At 36.2% G+C, this 25,907-nt stretch overlaps 2 pseudogenes across 1 annotated transcript in view; both read right to left on the bottom strand.

Moving 5' to 3' along the window:
- The window catches only part of LOC114274084 (uncharacterized), a 30,627-nt pseudogene extending 7,363 nt beyond the window's left edge, over positions 1 to 23,264 (bottom strand). Inside the window, exons 1-6 of the transcript XR_014336778.1 lie at positions 23,159 to 23,264; positions 22,281 to 22,402; positions 16,706 to 16,714; positions 16,274 to 16,304; positions 15,927 to 15,968; positions 15,136 to 15,212 (exon numbers count right to left, since the gene is read on the bottom strand). The product of XR_014336778.1 is annotated as an uncharacterized LOC114274084 (transcript). The remainder of the gene's footprint in view (positions 1 to 15,135; positions 15,213 to 15,926; positions 15,969 to 16,273; positions 16,305 to 16,705; positions 16,715 to 22,280; positions 22,403 to 23,158) is intronic.
- LOC114274117 (small nucleolar RNA snoR137) lies at positions 16,733 to 16,870 on the bottom strand (annotated as a pseudogene).
- Positions 23,265 to 25,907: the final 2,643 nt, after the last annotated feature.

Below are 25,907 nucleotides of genomic sequence, written 5' to 3'. Positions count from 1 at the left end.
TCACCCACACAAGTTACAATACAAAATGGCTCGATCGTTGTTTAATGGGAGAGAGTTAGAGAGAGAGTCTGGGAAAAGGGTTATGGGTAAAAAATCACATAACGTATTTGATATACGTATCTGATGTATTAATACATTATCTAAAATATATAATCAGATATATAACAACCAATATCTATCTATCCATCTATCCATATCTATTGATATGATAGATATAGATATCTTAAATGGTTAGCCAAATAAGTTTTGAATTCAAATTCAAACTTACATGGATAAGGTTCAAAGGGTTCAGGTTCAAAAGGTTCAAATGATCATGCCACATGGGCGCCCAATTTCTCACATAGATGAAGCAGTACGAACACTGGAGAGGGCCATTTGACTATTGTCTGTGGATCCCAGGGATTTATTTTGATAACTGAGAATAAATTTGAATGATTTCACCTATGCAAGTAAAATAAAAAATTTGAGTAAGAATAAATCATAAGCTATAATAGATTACAATTTAACTCCTTATACAACAATTATACCTATCATATTAGAACACTTAACCTTTCTAATTACGATTCAAATAGGTAGTGGTCAGCATATCATCTTTAAAAAGAAATTTTCATTAGAGAAAGAAGGGAATAAGAAGCATTGTGGCATGGACAATCAATGTTAAAAACTTCAAAACAAAGCCTTGTTTCCTCAAGTACCAAACACTATCAATTAGTTGATTAAAGTGTAAAAGTAAATAAAATTTAAGTTGCATCCCTTTCAAGCATACTGTACTGAAAAAAAAAAATGAGATTAAGGCATTCAGTTTGAAAATAAAAATGCACATCTACCATCTCAAATTCAGAATATATAACATACATTAACAATGTATGAAATATGAATGGAGATCATATGAAAATTCAATTCATCAGGCAAATTACATGCATCATTCGAAAATGCTTAGCACATTAAAAAAAAAAAAAAAAAAAAAAACCTTACATAGATCAAACTAAAGTGGCCTATAACACTACATAGATATAAAAATAACTCCAGGTTACACATAATTCGATTCAATTCCACAGTAGCTTCCACAAGAATTAAAACTAAGGGTGCTCACGGATCGAGTGGCCTCCTATCTATCATCCGTCTGAACTTAGGCGAATTGAGAAAAATCAATCCACATCCATCCGCTTAGTTAGCAGATGAGAATTGATCAGCTTGTGCAAGTTGGTGGAAGGATGCGCGCATCAGTTTGGAAGTTTGGGCTTTACTATTTTGGACAAATTTTCAACTTATTTTTCAGGTACATCTATTTTTGGGTCTAATTTGGGACTAAAATTTATGAAATTATTTAAATTTGAAGTTAAATATTTGGTTTTGGGAAATTCTCACTAATTTATAATAAAGTTAAATATTTTGAGTTTTGTGTTTATAAAATTCACATTGTAATTTGAAGCCAAATCACAAGTTGACAACAAATTTGAAGTTAAATTACAAGTTGTCTATCATAATATATTCACAGTTTCTTAGAAACAAATTTTTTATGTTCTCATTGACATCAAATCATTAACTTTGTAACTACCAGATCGGAAACAAAATATATATATATAATTGAAAACATCAAATTTACAATTTAAATCCATGACCTTACATTCTTCCTTTCAACAAACATTAGAGAACAATAACACACACACAAAAAAAAGTGTGTTTCTCCCATTAATCCCAAAAGAAAAAACTTTGCATTTGACAAAAAACTTTACTTGAAAAACCAGCAATTCACACAAATAAATAATCCGACTCGACTTGAAGAGTTTAAAAAAAATGAAAACAAAATTTTAAAATTTGTTTGCCAACAAAAAAAATGAAAAGAGATTTTTTTTTTTTTTAATTTTCAAACATTATGCCTACAAAAAAATATATATGAAAATTAATAAGTGCTTTTATGTTTTTTTCAGCAAATTAATTTTGACTGGACTACATGTCATTGTAGATGGTATTTATGTCGTGTCATTTATATTCATATCAAAATTACTTAAACATTAATTTAATTGATAAGCATTTTCTTACAATTTGGCTCTATTCAATTGGATTAGGTGTAAATTTTACAAAAACTTAAACTGAATCTCCAACAAAATAAGAGAAAAAATCAAAATTATAATTATAAACTAATAAATACACAAAAATATATTTTTGGATTTTCAAACATTATTTATATCCAAAAACAGAAAATCATATGAAAAAACCTAAGTTGCTTTTATTATTATTAATTTTTTTTCTGAATTTTTTTTTTCTAGAAATTAAGAATGGGCATCATGACATGTTGCATCATGGTCGTGCTATTCCAGGTTTAAATCACAATTACTTCAATACTAACCAATTAATTTATTATTTTGTGTTACTCATTTATTATTTTGTATTATTATATTGTATCATTTTCGATCCGTGTCTAATTCGTGTCACGTTAACATGTTATTGTAAAAAATTCTCACCATTAACTAAAAATTATATGATTTTTTTTTTAAAAAAAATTTCACGAGTCAATTTAGTAATACTAATCTTTATTGAATGAAGTTATTCAATATTTGATTTCAACTCAATTGATCACTCTAATTTACAAAAACTAAATCTTATTATTATATTATTTTACTAGATTAAATCAAATAGTAGACAAAAAATATGGTCTTGTTTGGTTTAACTCTCAAAATACAATTTTTGAGAAAAATTTTCAAAATTTTGTTTGGTTGGAAATTTTTTGAAATTTTTTTCCAAAATCACTTTATCTCTTCTACACATCAATCAATCACTTTTTCTTTCTCCTCTCTCTCTCAATCACTTTTTCTCTCACATACATATACTCAATTACAACAAAATATCAAATCATCCCAAACTCCAAAACTATTTTCAAAATATACAACCAAACAAATCAAAAAAAATTTCTAAACTTTTTCCTCAAATTTTTTTTTAAAATTTATCTCAAAACACAAACCAAACACACCTATATTATCTTCAATAAAAACAAACACAAACCTATATTAACCTTAAAGTTGTATTTTACGCATAAATGTCATGATACCCCCATAATAGAAATAATATTATTCTTTAGGGCAAATTACATATACACCCTTCGAGATTTGGCTAAATTACAGATGCCCCCTGAGGTTTGAGAAATTACGAATTCCCCCCTGAATGCTATATTTGCATAAGAAATTAGGGGATAATTTGTTATGAAAATACAAACCTCAGGGGGCGGGATGTAATTTCTGAAATCTCAGGGGGTATCTGTAATTTAGCCAAACCTCGAGGGGTGTATATGTAATTTGCCCTATTCTTTATCATATTACTTTGATTTCGTGATAGATCAAATACAACTCATTTAAATAAAATAAAAAATTCTATACAATAAATAAGACTCACATATATATAATAAGTAAAAAATAATCCCGAACAAATATACAATAAATAAGACTTCAAATAAAATCTATTTATGTGCAAGTATTTTGAACGAGAAGCTTACCACATTGGATATCTATGTTATATCTAAACAGATTCGCTCTAATCATGCATATGTTTACTTTTTTAATAGTCACCGTATAATCCAGTTTTCACCATATGTAAGATTTCAAAAGAAAGTCAGCCAAATATTAAAAACTAAACTTAAAATTTTAACAAGTTACAAAATAAATTCAAATTTAGTTTATGTTAGAAATTGGGCGCTCATGTGGTATGACCCATGACCCTTTTGAACTTTATCCATATAAGTTTGAATTTGAATTCAAAACTTATTTAGATAATCCACTCTTGATATCTATATCTATCATATCAACAGATATGGATAGATGATACACTCAGTCTATATATCTGATACGTTATATGGGATATGGATATATATTTGAATATATGCATTTGAATGATATAAGATCATCAGATACGTTATGCGGTTTTTCACCCATAACATTTTTCCCTTACTCTCTCTAACTCTTTTCCATATCAGAGAACGATCCAGCCTTTGCACTGTGATTAGAGTGGGTGATACTCATACTGTGGTTTTACTCCATTGCTGGGTGTTCTTAGTTCGTGATTAAAGAAGCATGTGATTTACCCACAAGGTTCATCGTTTCGGATTCCATCACCTAAGGTATGGCTTGAATCCTTTTACCTGCTGCGTTTGATATATCTTACATTGGTATCAAAGCTTCAAATGGATATTTTTGTGCTTATTTTTTATGCATTAAAATATGTATATAATTATATATATATACACATGATATATGCATAAAAAATTACTATTTTTCTGAAATTTCTTCGATCAACTCGAAATTTATATATGTTGTAATATATTTCATCTAGAATATATTTGTCAAGTTTCATAAAAATCCAACGGTCGAATTTTGAGAAAAATGGAGATTCATATTTAATTTTCGTAACTTTGATTGCATGCTGGTTTTACTTGCTTTGTTTTTAAGTTATGAAAATTAATATATTTGGAATCCTTGTTTTAATACCTTCAAAACGGTATATTATGGGCTTGATTCCGACTTACGGTTTAGAAAAAAACTCGAGTCCTAATTTGAGGCGAGACTTGAATAAAATGGAGAAGAAGACAAAATTGCTGCACGCTGATGTCATCGTGACACACAAGCTGCCGGTTGAGCCAAGCCGCGAAAGGCAACTGCATTAAGGCCCTGTTTATTTTGTTTTAATTTTAAAACTACGTTAATTGCTTCTAAATTAATCGTTATAATTTTGATTGAAGCATGGCTTATACCATTGGGTTTGTAATTAATTTTTATACAAGATATTAAAGTTTCAGAATTTTATGAAAAATAAAATATTTTTCATTAATGAAAAATCCAATATTTTTACGTTAAATTTCTCTTGGGGGAGCATGACTTGAATTCTGGACTTGAAATTTTTACAGTAGACTACTGTTATGTAACCTTATTTACTGGAATAATTTTTGTATTTTTTCAGATTCTGTAATATTTATTTCTAATTTTCTGTGCAATTATTAATTACTTGTAATTTTAAAAAATTTCATAAAATTGCAGAAATTATAAAAATATGTTATGGCATTATTTAAATATTGTATATAGCATGTTAAGTTCTTTGAAATGATTACAACTTATAGTATATTGTTATAGCATGATTTATTTATATTGGTGAATTTTAATTTCATGATTAAATATTCTAACATATGTTCTTTTATGAACTACATTGAGATATTATCATGTGGATTTAAATATTTTATCATGCTTTAGACATGCCATAGCTAGTTGGAGGTTGTTCGGTTGAGAGAAATCTTTGTAGATTTACTCCCGAAAACTAATTTTGCGCATGAATTAAATTAAATTTTGGATAATTGTCACTTGTGGTGCAAGAGATGATTACGAGCATAGCGGATTTTCGATCTTGCAACTTGTGTAATATTGTCACTATTTAATTTAGATTTTTACGGCAAAATTATATTATGCTAATTAAATTAATCCCAATGCAAATTTCTCTCTAAATTGACTTAGCTTATGGAAGTTAATTTGGTTGACGTAGATGTACTAGAAGTGTTCAAATGTGAACAATGTAATCCTATTATTTAGATGAGCAAAAAGTCTTGGAGACTTTAGGTCAGACCTTAATTGCGCCAAAGTAAGGAAACATGACTCAAAGTTACCATGGTTTTGTTACCTTGTTTGGCACAATAAAAACTGATGTGTGCCTTACGGTTGGCGACATGCTATGTAGTTTTGATTGGAGAATTTTGGAGTTATGAAATTAGTAAGCCCTCAATAGATCTGTATATGATCTTGACTATTGAGCTGCGCAGATTGACTTTGTAATTTGACTTGTAATAATGTTGTATCATTGGATGAAGTAACATTCAAGAGTCACGTCATCCAGGAAATGTGAGCTTAAATGAATTCGACATTAAGTGTAAGACAAGTAGCCAGTATGAGCAGTGTTTTGCTCTCTATCCAACTGTTGGGAGTGGATGGAGCAAAATTTCACGCACTATTATAGTGTGCATTAAAGTATCACTTGAAGTTAAAAGATTAGCGCTTAGTAGCACCAAAATCCATTAACACTAAGTGAAAAAATTAGCGCCAAGTAGCTGCAAAATCTATCAGCATTGCCAACTTGTCTAAGTCTGGACACTTACTGTTTCCACACTTGGGTATGAGATATGAGGAGGTGCTTCTTTGTATGATTCCTTAGCTAGGCTAACATTTTTTGAATAATGTTTACCACTAAGCGCAAACATTACAGCATAGTAATGAAAATGTCAAGGCCGACAAGGTTGTTATGACTCTAAGAATTTGATGCATATCTTGTGAGAGCATTGTGTTGAATTAGACTCTTTAGCCTAATTCGCGCTTAAGTTACTTTAGAAGCTATCATAGATTGATAGCTTATTCTTTCATTCTTGTGGATAGTAGAATTAATTGCAAGTAACTATGAAGCAAGAAACAGAGATGGCAAGAGGAGTATCGTCATCTTTTAACTAGATGCAGTAAAGTGTATGGAGAATAAAATTGACTTGAAGGTGCAGGGGATTAGCACTTACTAGTTAAATTTGTGACTTAGGTGCACTTGATATCTCCATGACATCCTTTTATGATCTAGTGAATATGAATTAATTGTGAGTCATTACCGAGTTGGACCTAAACCTTTAAAACTTGTCTTTGAGAACTCACATATTAGGATGATTGGAATTAGTTTATGACAGTGGTCATGAACCGGTGGCTTATTATACTTAATCACATTAATGAGAAGATGACATGGATGATTTGAGTAGGCCCTCTCGGGCCCACTCGCTTGTGACATCCTATTCTCATATAAATGTGTAAATTTGTTCGCAATGGTTGCACATAAGTAAGTAGGAAAGCCACAGAAGGGCATTTGTATTGGTGCATTTAGTCCACTATAATATTTGTGACTGGATATGTGTAAGGGTATGATAGCTATCTCGACACATTTATAGATTATGATAAGCATCTTAGTCAAGACTATTTGATCTCCCGTAAGTCAAAAGTTTTTGAGATGATTTTTGACATTACACATATGAGGTCGAGATCAATCAGATAACAGCTTTCATGCTTTTAGTTTTGACCAAGGTGGCGAGTATCTATTTGAGTTATTTTAGAAAGCTCTGTGAAGAGAAATGGATGCTTAGAAAATTGATTATTCCCAGTACTCAGCAACATAATGGTGTAGTAGAGATAAGGAATTAAGTATTGTTAATGTTAGGTGGATGATGGCGCAAAATGTTTTCCAATTGGGAATTACACTTTAGTTTGTTGCCTATATCCCTAACTAAGTGCCCTCCATATTAGATTTTGCACTCCATTTGAGTAATAGGTTAGCGGAGAGCCATCTATGGGCGATCTGTAACCGTTAAGCAGCTTATCTTTATTTTACTTCTCATAAGGTTACGAAGTTAAGACCTAGAGTTATAGGGCGTATTATTCTATGCTGTCTTGTAAACACTTAGGGTCATGCGGCGCATTATTGTATGCTGTCATATAAACCCTCTAAGTTATGTGCTTATAGATGAGTAGCTTTGTGGGAGTGTAACAAAGTCACATAAAGTTTTCCTAGTAAAGGTGACGTGAATAGAGTTTTGGAACTCTATAAGATAGAGAATTCTAAGCATAGCTCTCAATGTAGCTTAGTTGAGAATGGAAAGAAATTTCCAATATCCTAGGGACAGTGGGAGCGATGTGCTTACTAATGGATTACTCCATTAGAGAAGAATACTCTACATTCTTAGTTGTGTGGTAGCGAATGTGAAAATTTTTCACATCATCACTGGGTGATTGAGAGGGAAACCTTCATGATTGCTCTGCAAGATGATAAAGAGCCTAGGATAATGCCAAAGGCTCTAGTCGCCTGTTTTTAGAAAATGGATCAATGTTGCACTGTTTAAGACAAAGCCTTTGAGGATTAACCATTTCTATAATTTGGTTGACTTTCCATTATGACGCGAAACTATTCTAAAGTTATGCACAATTTGGATAGTCATTGTTGAGGCATAAGGCTCGCTAGATATCGAAAAGTCGCACCATTAAGGAATGTGTAGACCATGAGAAGACTTCCACTTGGGGAGTGAGGTTATTTCGACTTAGGCTATGATTGACATAAGTTCAGAACATTGATTTGTGGACGTTGTAACCTAACTTCTTATTGGAGAATTGGATAAGTAGATCTGTAGAGAATTACCTTCTGCTTTTATGGTGAAAAGTTAGGATCGCAGAAGGTTGCTAGTTCCAATAAATCTTTTACAGCCTAAAATAGTTATCCAAATAGTGGTTCTTAGATTTCGTCAAGCCATGATAGGCCAATGATGATCGATGAAGACCACTGAGGCATGATCAATGGTCCAAAAGAAGTTTTTCCTTACTTAGTCATTACAAGCCAGGAATTTATAAGGTTGTCGCCACCTAGGGTGGACAGTCCTCTGTTTTAGATATGATGGACATGGGTGATGTAATTTGTATACTCAGATGTACGATCCTTAGGGATTATTTTGGGAGAATTCCCTATTTGTCTTTGATGACTTACATAAGGAATATCCTAGAATGATTCTAGATGCAAAATTACAAACCCATTGACTTACCTATCGGTAAAAGCTAGAGCTTTAGCTATTAAGTGAATCTTCGGATTGTCTTTGGGAGAAACAGATGGCCTATATTCCTTGATCTTTCTTTTTGTTATGGGAGCCTGAAGTACGCTATGTGGGCGTATTCGACATGATAAGTGTTATCTTTGGTAAATGGTTGACTGAGTAGTTCAGACATTGACCTTGCTCATTAGACTGTGGATAGAATGCTTTACTAGTAGCGTATAAATTTGCCCCTTGTAAGATTTAATGCGCTAGTTGGGCGCATCTTGAATGAATGCAGATTGGTCACCAAAATATCTTTAGAGAGGTAGTTGCGCAAGAGGTAGTGATGTTGAATCACTTCATGTGAGGCGCACATGGAGGATTCCGTTGTATATGCTTATCGCAAGAGGTGCTGATAAGGCTTATGCTTGGAATCTAGAATTGCGTAGACTGTGGTCGGGTTTTTTAAATCGATCACTTATTTGTTGTGAGATGATAGGACTTTGACACTATTATGGTTTGTGTCATAATGATTAGCAGATGATGATGTCAGCAAGCAAGATTGGCTCACTCACACGAGCAATTGCCCTTGGCGCTTGGGAGGGAGCATAGATGAGACTAGTGGTTTATTTTTATTTGGAGCTAAGTGAGGCTTAAATTATCCACTATGTATGTCGCCTTGGTTACAACCAATATGAGGTCGTGTTAAGCACCAAACATGGATGTTAGTACCCACTTTCCATGTTGTGCCTGTTATGATTAGCCAGATGCGGATCTCGTTTGGGGCCTAGAAGGCGAGCAAATAGAGAAATCAGGATAGGCGCTAGAAAGCCACTAGACTAAGATCTGTACGGTGTATTGAGTATGACGTCACTCTTTTGGAAGAGTAACTCCACTGAAGCATATATTCATACTACATGTTGTAGACGCGCCCGCGAGGGGCCCCGCTACTACAGTTCGGACTCGATTTGTTGTCACGGTTCTTAATCTGAACCAAAGAGTCCAAATCTGGCAAATCGTTTTGAGAAAACAGATTTTAGGAAAGAAGTGCCAAACATGGACTGCTTTGCCAGATACAGAGTCGCCACCTAAATATTTTTTATGGGGGAGTTTAGGAAACCCTGACTCGGTGCCGAAGGCCATATGTCCGTTATCACCAGAGTTGTCTCGGCTCGGGAGCTAGGGTACGATTGGGGAAGGTCAGCTATGAGCACCCCCTCTCGCCCGATCCGAAGATCGGCCTCTACTAACCGTGATATCCGTTTTTGAAAACATTATATGTTCTTATTCCATTTATTAGTCTAGAATTACTATGTTATGCGCACAGCAAACAAGTATAGACTAGATTGCCTAATTTGGAAACAAGCATTGCATATCCGTTTGTTTTGAAAAAGCGCTTTGGAATTTGCTACTCTCAAGTAGGCTAAAACACAGATTTCAACGAGTTTTTCCAACTCAAACAATCTAACCTTCACCCACAGGCATTCAAACAGTTTATTTCACATAAGCACTTAGCCACATGGTAAGCATGCTATCATGTTAACATTCACACGCATGCGAGATGCTAAAGCATAAATACTTACATCGTACTCCGTGCCAAAACAATAAACTAGTTAGCAAACATGCGTGATCCTAGTTCATGTCAAGTTGACTAATGCAGCACATGCAAGATGCAATTAGAGTAGGCTCGGCTAACCTAAACATGGCATGTGAAATGCAACCAATTAATGCACGTATTCAATTTGGGATTGAAATACAAATGCGGTTAGAATGATGTACCGAGCCCGGTGCATGCAAAACAAATGTATGGATGCACGCATGCATAGCATAAAGTATGCTAATCTAAACATGCCCTAATTTACCATGATAAGCAGGTAAATAAAAGGGAAGAAAGAAGTGGGGGTTGGAAGACATTCACACACTCACCCACACTTATTACAGATTTGCCCTCGCCCGGAGGGACCAAATAAATATTACAGATAATTAACCTACAAGCTAATTAATTATTACAAATTGCCTTAATTAGTTAACAAACTAACTAAGCTAGGAAAAACAGTAAACCGCCTCGGGAAGAGAGCTCGATGCAATACGTGCTCGGGTCTTGCTCGGAAGTGCACCGCCATGCATAGGCTGCCTCTGTTTTCCTTGCTGTACTCCTCTGGAGGCTGCTAGAACCTCAGGATTACTTCTCTTGATACTGGGGAATGCCATCGGCTGAGCAGAATGCCCACCGGCAGTGGCCTGTGATCACCGGCCATTGGTGAATCTATCGGCAGAGGGAGGATTGCCGGTTGGCACTTAGCATTGCCGGTCGGCAGAAAGTTCCTGCAGAATCTGCAATTGACAGCAACAAAGGGCAAGGAAGAGCATGGCAATACAATTCAAGGCATATATGCACCAATCATGTCCCTTATCATGTTAGTGACTCAAAGGGACATGCTCCTTGGTTCTCGGACCATCAATCGCGCATTTCCATGCGTGATGGCCCAAGAGACCAAGTTATGCATTTCCATGTCAAATGCAATGCAAATAATCAAACCAATGGGGACTTAACCTCTATCATGGATAGTCAAGAGGCCAAGCATGCATGCCAATGCAATGCAACCTAAGCATGTTAACTAGGCATGCAATACGACAATGCAAATGAGTATGCAAGAAATGCAAGGCATAGAGCAATGCGACTAACAAGTGTGCAAGGCTAATGTAGGCATTCAAGCATGCAAGCCAACATGTGACTTCATTCAATCATGTGATTTCAAACATGCAACAACTCACCAATATGATACAATATACAAGGAGAGCATGCAACAAACAAAGAGATGGACTTAAACATGATTTGGGCAGCTCTAATTAGGCCCAAAACAGTGGCCATAATGCTATGAAATAAGGGCAAAATGACATGCAAACATGCATGCAAATATGGTCCAATTCCTAAGGCCCACCAAAGAAGTATTGAACTACACTTAGTGCAACCACACATGGCATGAATTAAATGACTAAAAACAGAATTTTAGCATATTAAAACAAGGCCTAAAGATCACTTAGATGGCATCCAAATGGCCTATACATGGAAGCATACAAAAGGGGCCAAACATGGAGCATAAGATACCAACCTTTTAAAGCATTAAAGGAGCATCAAATGCAAGCATACAAGCATGCTATAAGGTCTGAAATGGCATGATAAATGGTTCCAAACCACTGAAACAAAGCAAGTAAAGCATGCTAGGGGGGGTCAACACTCAAGGCCTACAAGGGAGATTGCATGGTAGCTATACAAAGCAAAGCATGGATGGCCCAAATGACCAAAAACAGACCTTAATCACACTAAAACATGCACAAAAGCTTCACAAAGCTAAGCTAAAACAAGTGAGCATAGTGGTCTAAATGCTAGATACATGTTAAGGCAATTTCATGGCATTACAAGACAAGTATGCAAAGCAAGCATGGTGTGTCTAAACCAACTTAAAACAGTTCTATATCATGGCAAAATAAGCACAAATACTACTTAAGACATGGCCAACATGAACTTAAAAAAGGTGTTCACACATGAGGCTAAAATGGCACTTTTTGAAGACAACAAGGAGAGGGGATGGCCCTCTCCTTCTTAGGACCTTAAACCACCATCCTCACCACTGAAATCCCTCAAGATTTCAGTGATGAGGAGGCCCAAGCAAGGTGGTCCCGAAGTTCACCAAAAATAGCACATAATGGGGCCAAACAAGGCCTAAGAGGGGGTAAACGACCCCAAACACAAAAGTGTCCTTAATGAAGTATCTTAAACACAAAAAAACAGAACATTTTATGTTATACACAAAGCTCAAATCAGCAAGCAAGACATGCTAAAATGGTGTGCAAAAACGGGGAATAAAGAGGGAAAATGGGTTACCTTTGTAGCCAAAAGGGGACAGCAGCCTCTAGACCCAAAAATGCAACCCTCAACCTCTGAAAATGGCCTCCAAGCTCCTTAGGTTGATGATGGAGGTGTTAGGCCAAGAGTTGTGGTTCAAATGGCCAAAAACTAGACCCTTTTGAACCCTCTAACCAACACAAATGTAGAGAGAGAGGGAGATATAGAGAGGGAGTGATATATATGTGATATATCATATCTTTCTAACATCTCTAATGGAAGGAGAGGCTCTCCTTATATAGAGAAACCAATGGGGCAAAGCTTCTCTTAGAAGCTTTGACCAAAAAGGCCAAGCTTCTCTTAGATGCTTGGAGCAAAAGGGCCAAGAAGGCCAAGCTTCTTGGAGAAGCTAGGCAAAAGGGCCAAGCTTCTTGGAGAAGCTAGGCAAATGGGTCAAGCTTCTTGGAGAAGCTAGACAAGGGTTCAAGAGGTGCAAGCTTCTCTTGGAAGCTTAGAAGGGTTCAAGCTTCTTGGAGAAGCTAAAAAAAAGGTCAAGCTTCTTGGAGAAGCTAAAAAGGGTCATGCTTCCTCAAGAAGCTAAAAAAAAGGTTCAAAAGGGTCAAGCTTCTTGGAGAAGCTAAAAAGGTTCAAGCTTCCTCAAGAAGCTAAAAAAAGGTTCAAAAGGGTCAAGCTTCTTGGAGAAGCTAAAAAGGTTCAAGCTTCCTCAAGAAGCTAAAAAAAGGTTCAAGAGGGTCAAGCTCCCTCAAGAAAAGGTCTCGGCTAGGAAAAGTGGCCGATTGATCAGAAACAGTGGCCGGCCGACCAAACACAATGCCGACCGACCATCAATAGTGCCGACCGGTAACAAAAAGTGCCGATGGCAGCAAAAACCAGCCGGTGACCTCTAGCCACTGCCGGTGGTGTGTGAGGATGCCTCACAAGGCATTCCCTGCCCTTCCAAGGCAAAACACAAGTGTTTGGTGCAAAACCAGACACAAAACGGTCAAGTTCGGAGATCCTGAGGCAGGGCGCGTAGCCGAGACCCCCGGAAACTTCAAATGAACACAAACAAGGATGATCGCCGAGTGTTCAAACGGTGACGTCCAAGTCTTGAGGACAGTCAAAAATGGGGTGTCTACACATGTGCTTGGCGACCAAGTAATGAGGTGAGAAAATGGATCCCTGTTTCCTCACTGTGTGAGTCTTACGTGTCATTATTGATATGACTTTCATTTATTTACCCTTTTGTGACCTTTGACTATGTCATAAGGTAAGGGGTTGATATTCTGCTACTTTGGTATGTTGCCTACGGTCATGTATGATTCGGCTTTAAGGGACATCACTAGGAAGGCGGTCAATCCTAAACTAAATGGCATAGGGGCAAAGGGAAGATCATCTAGTATTATACCATTGTTGTATATTCACTGTCGGCAACTCACATCGCTCTGTATGAGAAGCAGATTGAGTGCGAATATGTTGCAAGAATTGAGAGGGTCAAACATGCTCTTTTGAGGGATTAGAGATGTTTTTTGGATTAGTGTAATTAGATGGGTCTGGGGTATATGAGACACTATTTCTATTCTTTTTGGGTTGATGTCCCTATGCTGGCTCATTTTGAGTTTCTAGTATAGAGCTCTCACATGCAGGTGTTCTCAGCGGTCACATGGTTCATTGGCTAGTATGAGATTGTTCATTTTTTTGGGGGGAGATTAAGATATAGATGTGGCAGTGTCATGCTAACTCATGTGTGAGTGAGAGATGTTAGAAATTGGGCACTCATGTGGCATGACCCATGACCCTTTTGAACCTTATCCATGTAAGTTTGAATTTCAATTCAAAACCTATTTGGATAACCCATTCTTGATATCTATATCTATATCTATCATATCAACTGATATGGATAGATGATATACTCAGCCTATATATCTGATACGTTATATGGGATATGGATATATATTTGAATATATGTATCTGAATGATATAAGATCATCAGATACGTTATCTGGTTTTTCACCCATAACATTTTTCTCATACTCTCTCTCTAACTCTCTCCCATATCAGAGAACGATCCAGCCTTTGCACTGTGATTAGAGTGGGTGATACTCATACTGTGGTATCACTCCATTACTAGGTGTTCTTAGTTCGTGATTAAATAAGCACGTGATTTACCCACAAGGTTCATTGTTTCGGATTCCATCACCTAAGGTATGGCTTGAATCCTTTTACCCATTGCATTTGGTATATCTTACAGTTTATTTATATTATAAGCCAATCTCATAACTCAAACAATAAGGCCATTAATGGGGTTACTGTATAAAACAATAATTAATATTTTCAAATTATTACTAGCTATGAGGGTGTGCACCTTAACACATTAATAAGGAGCAATGGGGTGAGGATGCTAACTGATCAAATCCGACACTATGACATATATCAGCCATGTAAAACACATAATATTCCAAAATTAATGAATAATTACTCAAAACAAAAAAAAACAAATAAAAAAAGTAGCACAATGAAACTAAAGATACTAAGAAATTGTTCAACCTTTTCAGGCCACAAACAAAAATAGCCATAGCCAAATCCAGCATCACATCATAATAAGCTCAAAACCAAACATCTTAGTTCTGACAGGCCCAAAACAACCAAGCCTGATACCACACCTAGACAAACAAAATTGATTGTTCCAAATCAGTTGCTATTCAACTTCCTAAACAATAGCATTTGCAGCACTAGAAATTCTCGGCCAAAGATCAGCACACTCATTTCCTATTGGACTTGTTATTGCAGAACCTACAAACACCAATGCAAAAAAACCAAATGAGAATCATCGACACAAAATATGAAGGCTTGGTTTCATGGAAACAAGATAATTTCAATATTAATCATGTCCTGACGTAAAAGCATATGATCATGATTCATGATCATTGATGTTATTCAAACAACCTATAGGGAAAAAAAATATGATGGGTCAAACGAGATAGTTCCTTAATAACCCCTGGTCCAAAGTCGGATGATCAAAAGTGAATGGTTCCCTTGATCAATGATAACTTTAAAGTGGTTCCCCAACCAAAATCACAAAACCCAAGTAACAAACCAATCAAGTTAATGGAGATTCCATACCAACATGAAGCAAAGAAAGCATGGAATGAATATTTGAAATTACAAAGATAACAATGAAGGTAATTGTACAAAAGTCCTGAGTGCACCAAAAATATGTCATTAACTCAGTAAGGAATTAAGAACATCTCAGCCAGAGGCATATTCCACCATATAGGCAAATGGAACTGTTCAAATATTCAAAATTGCAACCTGAAAGCTATCACAAATCAAATCTAGGTAAACACACAACTTCATTTCTAGTTTAACACAGGCCACAACATAACTTCTGCCAATTTCATGTGCCAACATAACTTCAACAAAGTGGTCCAATTTGGTTTTCACTTGGAATTTATGAGGGCCACATTTACCACATCTATCAAATACATCATCACATGTAAGTAGTACCTTTCATTTCTCCATTGGGATTCACAATGACACCAGCGTTATCTGCACACACAAAAACATAAGTTTGGCATTTCCAAAAGAAGAACTGAATAAGATAATAGTTTGCATTTAGAGCTCCCAAAAGAAGCAAGTAAATAAGCAATAAGTTGATAGCAACACCTCATTCCAATTATAAACAATGACAGTGGTTGGTTTTATTATTTTCCAATAGCAACAAAAAGAAATATAATACTAGTCTATGATATAGATCGTATAAATATTACATTTATGTCATATTACTTGACATGCCCCCACTTTGGGAATTATAAAAACTGAAAAACAAAAGAAAAAAAATTAAAGCCACATACTGCCAAGATTCCAGTAGAAATATCCAAAAATCTAACACAATTGCAAAATCAATTTCAAGCCATTATACAAAAAAAGAAAAAAAAAAAGAAAAAGAAACACCATTCAGTTACTTATTACACAATTGATCCATAACCCAAAAAACTACACAACATTAGATTCAAAAAGCATAACTTTATTGGTAATTTGGTACCCAAAAAAATACAATCAAGCTACATAAGAATTAAATAAAATGTGGATTCAAATGCACCACATGCAAACACTAAAAATAATCTCTCCCCTTAATTTGGAAATCTCGCTGTATGAGAAATAAAGATTAGGCATGTAGAAAGACTAATAATAAAATAATTACCAACTTTCTTAAGGCAGCTTAGTTGATTCTAAAATAAACACAAATTTAATTGTGATTTGAATAGGGGGATTCTAATAGTTACCAATTTCACCTGCAAAAATATTAAGTAAAATTTACCAGGTGACAGGTAACACAATGCAACAGAAGAACAATATGTTGTTTAAAACTGGCAATACATTCTTTATATATGCTTCCCGATATGACTGACCAACTTTTAGAATAGTCATTCGCCTTTCAAAAAAGCAACCTCAAAGAAGGGTAAGAAAAATCAAAGTACAAAACTCGAGCTACTAAATTTAACCTCTCACAAAGCTAAAAACACATAATCAAGTATTCATCAAAACTTAACCCAAAAGCAAGCAAGCAAGATTCATAGGATGCTTGAGTAGCAAAAAATAGGGGGAGAGGACACATGAGCAAAACAAACATATACAATATATTTACTTCAATGAAACTTGAGACTATATAGAATGACATTAAATAGTCTGTCAATGTATTGACTTATGAGTTACAATATTAATTAACTTAACAAAATTCTATATACTGTATGAAACATTTAATTTGAAGCAGATAATTAATCAAAATCAAATCACAAAAAATAAATAAATAAATAAATAAATAAATCAAAATAAATTATATCAACTTGAAATAAGATTCTTATTGAGTTTGAAAAAAGCCATACACCTCTACTTAGATTAGCAAGTGCTACCAATGCATTACCACACCTTCTGAGCAGGATCTCAAAATTGACTCCTAATTCATAAATGAGATAGTTATATTTTTTTGTGTGGGCAGATGTAGACACCCCATTTTTGACTGTCCTCAAGACTCGGTTGTGCTTGCAGGTACATCCAACCACTAGCTCGATTGCTCGTCAGGTATTCGATTTTCGTGGCAGAACATCACAGGTTTGAGCTTTCCAAACCCTGTATCCTTTCTGCCCCATTCTTGGACCGTGACTTGGTCCTTTCAGAATGCTTTTCTTGGTGCACTGCCGGCCATGGTCTAGCACTGCCGGCCTTGCCTTTGTTTCTGCCGGTCACTGTTGAAGCCTGTCGGCCATCAATGAGCCACTGCCGGCCACCACTGATGGCCGGCAGAACCCCTGTCTTAACTGGTTTCACTCCAGATCTTTTGAGCCAGCTGGAATCCTCTTATCTCTCCTCCATACACGTGTATGGAGGGATGAAGCTCTTGCCAAGCTTGTTTGAGAAGATTTGCATTGTTTTCTTCTATATAAGGAGAGGCTCTCCCTCCTTAGCAGGGGTTGAGCCATTTTTGAGAAGAAATATCTCTCTCTCTCTCTCTCTCTCTCTCTCTCTATATATATATATATATTGTTGTTGATTTGTGCCTTGAAGTCCATTTTCCTTGTACTTTTACACTATAACACTTAGAGATACACCACCATCATTGGACTGAGGTTCTTGGGAGGGTTACTTGAGCTCTGAAAGTGAGGTTTTACCCCCTGAAGTTGCTGGTTTCGAAGTTGATCTTCAAGGGTAAGTTTCTTCCCCTTTTTAGCACTTTTTTGTACCTCATTTTTCCCATCCTTGCATATTGAAAAAATTCTTGTATTTAAGTGCTTTTGGTTGTTGTTTAAGGTCTTTTTGCTGTTAAGGGTCTTCAACCCTCTTGTATGCCTTGTTTGGCCTTATTTTGAGCCATGCCTTAAGGCCTCTGAGCTAGCCTTGATTTGGCCTTCTAACCACTGAAATATAGTGGATTTTCAGTATTAGGCATGTGGTTTTGAGGCCTCAAATCAGAGGGGGTGACCCCATCTCTTTTTGTTTTTGTTTGCTTGCTTTGTTGGCCTTCCAAAGGAGCTTGCATCTCTATGCTTTTAAGGCCTAGCTCAGGCACTTTTTTGTGACTTCTAGGACCTGCCTTAAGTCTGTCCATGGCTGGTTTGGTCACTTTTTGCATGCATCTTGTATGTGTAGTGTAATCCCATTTGTGGCTCATCAAAGTAGCATGTTTTCCTAGCTTATGTTGAGTCCATTTCAGCATGTTTTTGGTGATGTTTTTCCATTTCATGACTCTGTCCATGGCTGGTTTGGTCATATTTTGCATGCTCCAGATACTTGTAGAACAAATCTTGCTTACTAGCCTTATGTGCATGTTGATTTGACTCATCATTCCAGCATTTTTTGGCTTTGCTCCAACATGATTTTATTCTTATTTTGGGCTGTTCTAGGACTATTTTGGGCTGCCATGGTCATATCACTCATGTTTTGTATAGCTATAGTGTAAATGCTTTAGCTAGTCTTGGGTTTTGAGGCCCCTACCATGCCATACATGTGATGTTTGCATGCTTTGCCATCATTTTAAATGTTATTTCAGTCCATGAAATGTGGTCATATACCTGCATTTGACATGCTTTGAATGCCTTGGAGGTTTGGCTCTTTATGCCTCATGAATGAATCATTGTGCATGCCATTAAGCCTAAGCCTTTGGCTCATCATATCAGTGCATTTTTGGTCTTGTTATACCATGATGTAACTCTATTTTATGCTGTCCAAGTCATGCCATGTTTGTTTCAATAGGTCTAGTGCATTGCTTCTTTTGTAGCCTTGCATGCTCCATGTGTTTGGCCTTGTGTTCTAGCCTATGTTGGCTAGCTTCGCGCTTGTTTTGGGTCTTGCTTGGACCTGCCTTGGGATTGTTTTAGGTTCCCTTAGCCCTTTGGGGCTTGCTTTGTATGGCCATGGCTTAAGTCTTATTGCTAGTTTTGAGCTTTGAGCTTTCTAACATGCTATGCTTGCATTGTTTAGTTGATTTGGCATCAATTTACATGAGATTTTAGAGCTTAACTTGTTGTCACATATCCATGCTTGTCACTCTTTAAGTGTGCTTAAGAATTGCATCTTTGTGCCTTAATCCTTGAGCCAATTAGCATGCATGTTTGCCTTGCCTTTTCATGCTTTTCATACTATCAATTCATCACTTATGGCCACTGATTTGGGCCTATTCGAGACCTGTCCATTTTGGTTTAAGTCCATCTTTGCATGTTGTTGCATGCTTGTCTTGCATGTTGTTGCATGTTTGCTTCATTTTGCATGTTGTTGCATGCTATGCATGTTTGCATGTTTAGGATTGTATGCTTATTACATGTCAGTTGCATTGCATCATGCTCATATACTTGTTGCATGCTTGAGTTATTGCATTGCATGTTTGCATGCTTAAGTTATATTGCATGTTTGCCATGCTTGTGTTGCATTGTTGTTTGGATTAAGTGTTAATCCGAGCACGAGGAACGAGGGGCGTTTGATACTTCAAGTGATGAAACGTGTCTCAATTCTCGGCCGTCGATGCTCTTGATGATTCATGATAGAGTTTTAGGCATTTATGTGTTTATTTGTGCATTCATTTCATATTGATTTGCACAAGTTGGATCTTTGACCATCATGTATCGGGATGCGTGATTGATGGTCGTGGATCCGACTATGCCTCTCCCTTGATGTTTCGAGGTGATATGGGGTGGCATAGTGCGTACATACCCTTGGGAGACCCTCCATTTTCTCTGTTTTGTGCTCTACTGCAGCTTGGTGTCCCAGCACATCAGTGGCTGGCAGTGCCTTGCAGATGGCCGGCAGTGCCTTGTTATTGGCTGGCACCCCTTCATTTTTGGTCGGCAGTGGCTACCCATGGCCGGCAGGCCACTGATGCACTCCCCAGCATGTTTTTGGTAAGGTTCAGCAGGAATTCCTTGAGGACACCCTACAGACAGAGCCTCTAAAGAGCAACCAGAGAGCTTATCGAGGCGAGAAACCGAATGCGAGCATGCATACCCTTCTGCTTCTGTGAACAGAGCTGGAGCAGCTTTATTTGTTGTTTTTCATTTGTTAGTTAATTAATTTGTTAATTAATTAAGTTTTGTAATAATTAGTCGTAGCTAGTTATTCATTCGGTTATGTAATAATTAATTATCTTGTTAGTTAGTTAATTAGCCGGCGTGTATTATTTATTCGGACCCTCCATTGAGAGGGCCAATTTTGTAATAAGTGTGCGTGAGTGTGTGAATGTCTTCCAACCCCACGTCTTTCTCCCTTTTACTTACCTGCTTTGATGGTTAGTTCTAGGTCATTTTTCAAATAGCATCCTTATGCTATGCATGTTTGCATCATTCATCCGTATTGCATGCACTGGGCTCGGCGCATCATACTAACTGCATTGTATTTCAATTCCAAGTTGAATACATGATTATCAATTGCTGCATCTCACATGCCATTTTAGAATAAGCCGAGCCTATTTCTAATTGCATCTTGTATGTGTTGCATTAGACATTTCAAACATAAACTAGGATCATGAATTGATTACTAACTAGTTTCTGTTTTGGCTTGGAGTACACTATAAGTGTTTATGCTTTAGCATCTTGCATGAGTGTGAGTGCTGCTATGATAGCATGCTTGCCATGAGGCTATTTGCTTATATGATATAACTGCCTGAACGCCTGTGGGTGAAGGTTGGATTGCTTGAATTGAAAAAATTCATTGAAATCCGCATTTTAGCTTACTTATGAGTAGCAAACTTCAAACCATTTTCCAAACAAACGGATATGCGATGCTTTGTTCTAAATTAGGCGATCTAGTCTATACTTGTTTTGTTGTGCGCATCACATAGTAATTCTAGCTAATTAACCGGAATAAGAGCGCATGTGTTTTCAAAAACAAGATATCATGTTTAGTAGTGGCCGATCTTTGATCAGGCGAGTGGGGGTGCTCATAGATGACCTTCCCTAATCGTACCCAAGTTCCCGAGTCGAGGCAACTTTGGTGATGACGGACACGTGGCCTTAGGCAACGAGTCAAGGTTTCCTAAATTTCCCCAAAAATAAAATATTTAGGTGGCGACTCTGTATCTGGCAAAGTAGTCCATGTTTGGCACTTCTTTACAAAAATCAGTTTTCCAAAACGACTTGCCGGATTTGGACTCTTTGGTGATTTATCGGTCTTGCATTGCACTTTGCGAGACTAGATTTAGAACCGTGACATTTGAGTCCAAACTGTAGCATGAGGCCCTCGGGGCGCGTCTGCAGCAGAGATGAGTACTGCAGGGACAAGCTTGTCTTCAACTACCCAATTCGAAGTAGAACTATATATATAATTTCACAATGAGGGTTTAGGGTTTAGGGGTTAGGGCTTAGGGTTTAGGGGTTAGGGTTTAGAGTTTAGGGATTAGGGTTTAGGGTTTAGGATTTTTAGGGTTTAGGATTTAGGGTTTAGGGTTGGGGGTTTAGGGCTTAGGGTTTTTAGGGTTTAGGGCTTTTAGGGTTTAGGATTTAGGGTTTAGGGTTGGGGATTTAGGATTGGGGATTGGGGATTGGGGATTTAGGGTTAGGGGTTTCGGATTTAGGGTTTAGGGCTTAGGGTTTTTTAGGGTTTTTTAAGGTCTAGGGCTTAAGGTTTTTTAGGGTTTAGGGTTTAGGAATGCAGCTCATTACCCTGGGTGTAGCGTAGATAACCTAACACCCGCATAATGCCCCTCCAATGAGTAGCATTAGGATTACTCATGTATCTACTAAGCCTGCTAACCGAGTAGGCTATATCCGGCCTTATACAACTCATCATATATCTCAAACTTCTAATGACTCGAGAATATTCTAGTTGAGAAACACTCTCACCATTATTCTTGGTCAAATGTAGACTCACTTTTACCGGTATCCTAGACACACTTGTATCTGATTTATCAAATTTCTTAAGTATCTTCTCAGCATAGTGAGATTGAGAAAGTACAATACCATCAGATCTTTTGGTAATCTTAACACCTAGAATTACATCTGTAAGGCCCATACCTTTCATGTCAAATTTAGAGTTTAACAATCTCTCGGTAGTTTGAATCATCTCATCTTTACTACCAACAATGAGTATGTCATCTATGTATAGACCCAAAATGACATAACCTTTGTTAGTGTCTTTGACATGTACACATTTGTCACACTCATTGATTTTGAAAACATTTGACAACATAGCGTTGTCAAACTTCTCATGCCATTGCTAGGGAGCATGTTTCAAACCATACAATGATTTGACAAGCTTACAGACTTTCTTAATTTGTCTTAGAGCTAAGAACCCCTTGGGTTTCTCCATGTAGATTTATTCATCTAAATCTCCATTCTAGAAAGCTGTCTTTACATCCATCTGATGTATCTCCAAACCACGTAAAGCTACTATCGCAATCACCATGCAAATGGATGTAATCCTTGTCACAAGTGAATATGTATCGAAGTAATCTCGGCCTTCTCGCTGCCTGTATCCTTTGATAACTAGTCTAGCTTCATACTTATCAATTGATCCATCAACTTTCATATTTTTTCTAAAGATCCACTTACTCCCCAAGGCCTTATTGCCTGGGGGTATATCAACCAACTCCCAAGTTTGGTTATGTAAGATGGACTCAATTTCACTCTTAATTGCTTCTTTCCACAAAGGACTTTCAGGTGAAGTCACAGCTTCATAGAAAGTTTGAGGTTCTCCCTCTAACATATAAGTCAAGAAGTCCAGAGCAAAGGACTTTGTAGTCCTAGCCCTCTTACTCCTTCTTGGCTCATCTACATCCTTAGCTTGATCATCAACTTGATCATCTAAGTGATCATCTGTTTGATCAGCTATGTGATCATTGTCACCTTCAACCTCTTTCATGAAACTCTAAATCCCTCTTTGGAGACAACGAGGAAATACATTTTCAGAGAAAGATGCATTTCTTGATTCCATATAGTATTCTTCTGTATATCTGGAATAACAGACCTATACACAAAAAATTGATATGTACTGCTATCATGTGCATATCCAATAAATATATAGTTCATTGACCTCGGTCCTAATTTACATGCTACGGTTTATAATTGCATATTCAATGACTTTATATAGATAGGTTACTGGTTCAACTTATTTAAATTAATATATGCCTTATATACTTGCACACATTTCATGTTTTCTTGCTCAGGTTCATCCTTGTTAGTAAATTACTATATTTTGTGCGCCATCATAATAGTATCATGGTTGTACTCTTTGTTGGATCTCACATTGCCATCGTATATTTTGTGTGTCATCATAATAGTATCATAGTAGTGTGTATTTTGTGTACAGAAATTGCGTGCTTCTAGTTTTAGGATGTCACAATTATTTTATGCTATTTATTTTAGTATAATTTTATTTTGTGAGCGTGATTCATGATTTGTTACCATGCTTTGCATGTCTTATTATGTTGTAATTTTATAATGTAATGTGCATGCTCATAAGTGTTTAAATTTATTTTCATGAAATGCTAATTAGTTTTTAATTTTCTAATATATTTGCATGATTTTAATTGCTAGAATTATTTACATATTTATTGTGAATTAAATTCATTTATAACTCATGGCAATTAATTTTAATTTAATTTTGGAGTTATAAATTTTTTGTAACTTGGCTATATTTATGTACATGATTATTGTGCAATAATTTCCTAAAATTCTTGTCAATTAATTTTGATTTAATTTTAGAGTTATAATGTTTGTAATTTATTTGGGAGTTATAATGTTTGTAATTCTTGTGGGTTTTAACTAGGTTTATCCCTTGGAAAACTTAATTCTAAATTTGTTTCTCATGGACTAGTAGTCAACATGCTTTTGAAAGTTTTATCTAAGGTTAACTAAGTCTTAAGTGGGACCGGCATGACCTTTCCAGTCTTCCTGGAAACTTTCCTGATCATGTTTGATTCTAGGGTAAGTGGTGAGATCAGTTTTGAATTAAATTTCAAACTTTGGATTTTCTGGGGTTAAGTTTAGTTTCTGGAAAAATAGAATAGTGAAATTCTGTTGTGATTTTTTAGAAATGGCTTCAAGAGATGAAAACAGAAATGTTGTTCCATCTGACAACCTTAAGCCTTGCGAGGTCCTTAAAAGAAGATCTAGAGAGATCAAGTGTGATTAAAGGAAATCATAAGATTGCAAGAAAATATCTCTGAATTAATCAGAGATAGTTAGTATGCTATCCTTGTGTCAATTATAGCATATATGATTGCTATGTGACTGCTTGAAAGCAAAGATGAGACAACCCGTTAGGATGGGTGAATATATTTTTGAAATTTTTTGAAATTCCAAATATATTCTTAAATTGGTGGCTCCTAGTGAGTACAAGATCACTGATCACAAAGATAGAAAACTGGTCGTTCGTAGGAGGTGTTAGACCACTGGCTACACAGTTATGAGATTATGGTTCCTAGTAGTGAACAAATTACTGATCACATGTTAAGACATGATGGTTCCTAGTAGTGGAGAGGCTACTGATCATATGTCAAGACATGATGATTCCTAGTAATGAAAGAGTCTATTGATCCTATGTCAGGACGTTGTGATTCCTAGTAGTAAAGTGGCTACTGATCATAGGTTAAAACATTGTGATTTCTAGTAATAGAAAGTCCACTGACCACATGCTAAGAAATTAGTGATTCCTAATGATAAGACTACTAGCCATGTTATGAAGTTCCGAATAGTAGACTATTGAACATTGGATTTGTGTTTTCTAATAGTAAGACTATTGGCTTCAGAGTGATAGGTTGGACCAAATATGTTTGGGTGCCTAATTCGGCTGATGACATTTTGGTAATGTATTTTCTCCGACATGATTTTGAGAGTTTCATAATCATTGTGACACAAGGAATTGTTTAAAGAGGCTGTATAAATTTTTGAAAAAGGCTAAAAGCCTTTGTATAAATTCTACAAATGTAGAGGTGTCAGACAAAAGGTGGTAATACTTAAACCCAAGAGGGTTAGGATAAGCCTAAAAATTCGTTGACTTTGTATTCAACGGTTATGCACAATATAGCAGTGCATATCGATTTCTTGTGTTTTAAGTCTGCTATTCTAGATATACACAAGAATACTATCATGGAATCAAGAAATACATCTTTCTTTGAAAATGTATTACCTTGTCATATCCAAGAAAAGGTTCCGAGTTCCATGAAAGAGGTTGTAGATGATCAAGTAGACGATCACTTAAATGATCAAGTTGATGATCAAGCTGAGGATGTAGATGAGCCAAGAAGGAATAAGAGGGCTTGGACTGCAAAGTCCTTTAGTCTAGACTTCTTGACTTATATGTTAGAAGGAGAACCTCGAACTAAAAAATTCATACCCCAAGGCCTTGCTGCTTGGGGTTAGATCAACCAACTCCCAAGTATGGTTTTGAAAGATATAGTCAATCTCACTCTTAACTGTTTCTTTCCACAATGGACTTTAAGATAAAGTCACAGTTTCATGGAAAGTTTGAGGTTATCCCTCTAACATATAAGTCAAGAAGTCT

This window comes from Camellia sinensis, chromosome 7 (assembly GCF_055761805.1).
Source record: "Camellia sinensis isolate YWXY chromosome 7, ASM5576180v1, whole genome shotgun sequence".
Lineage (NCBI taxonomy): Eukaryota > Viridiplantae > Streptophyta > Magnoliopsida > Ericales > Theaceae > Camellia > Camellia sinensis.
The sequence above is the reverse complement of the archived record's forward strand: the minus strand, read 5'-3'. Positions and strand labels throughout refer to the sequence as shown.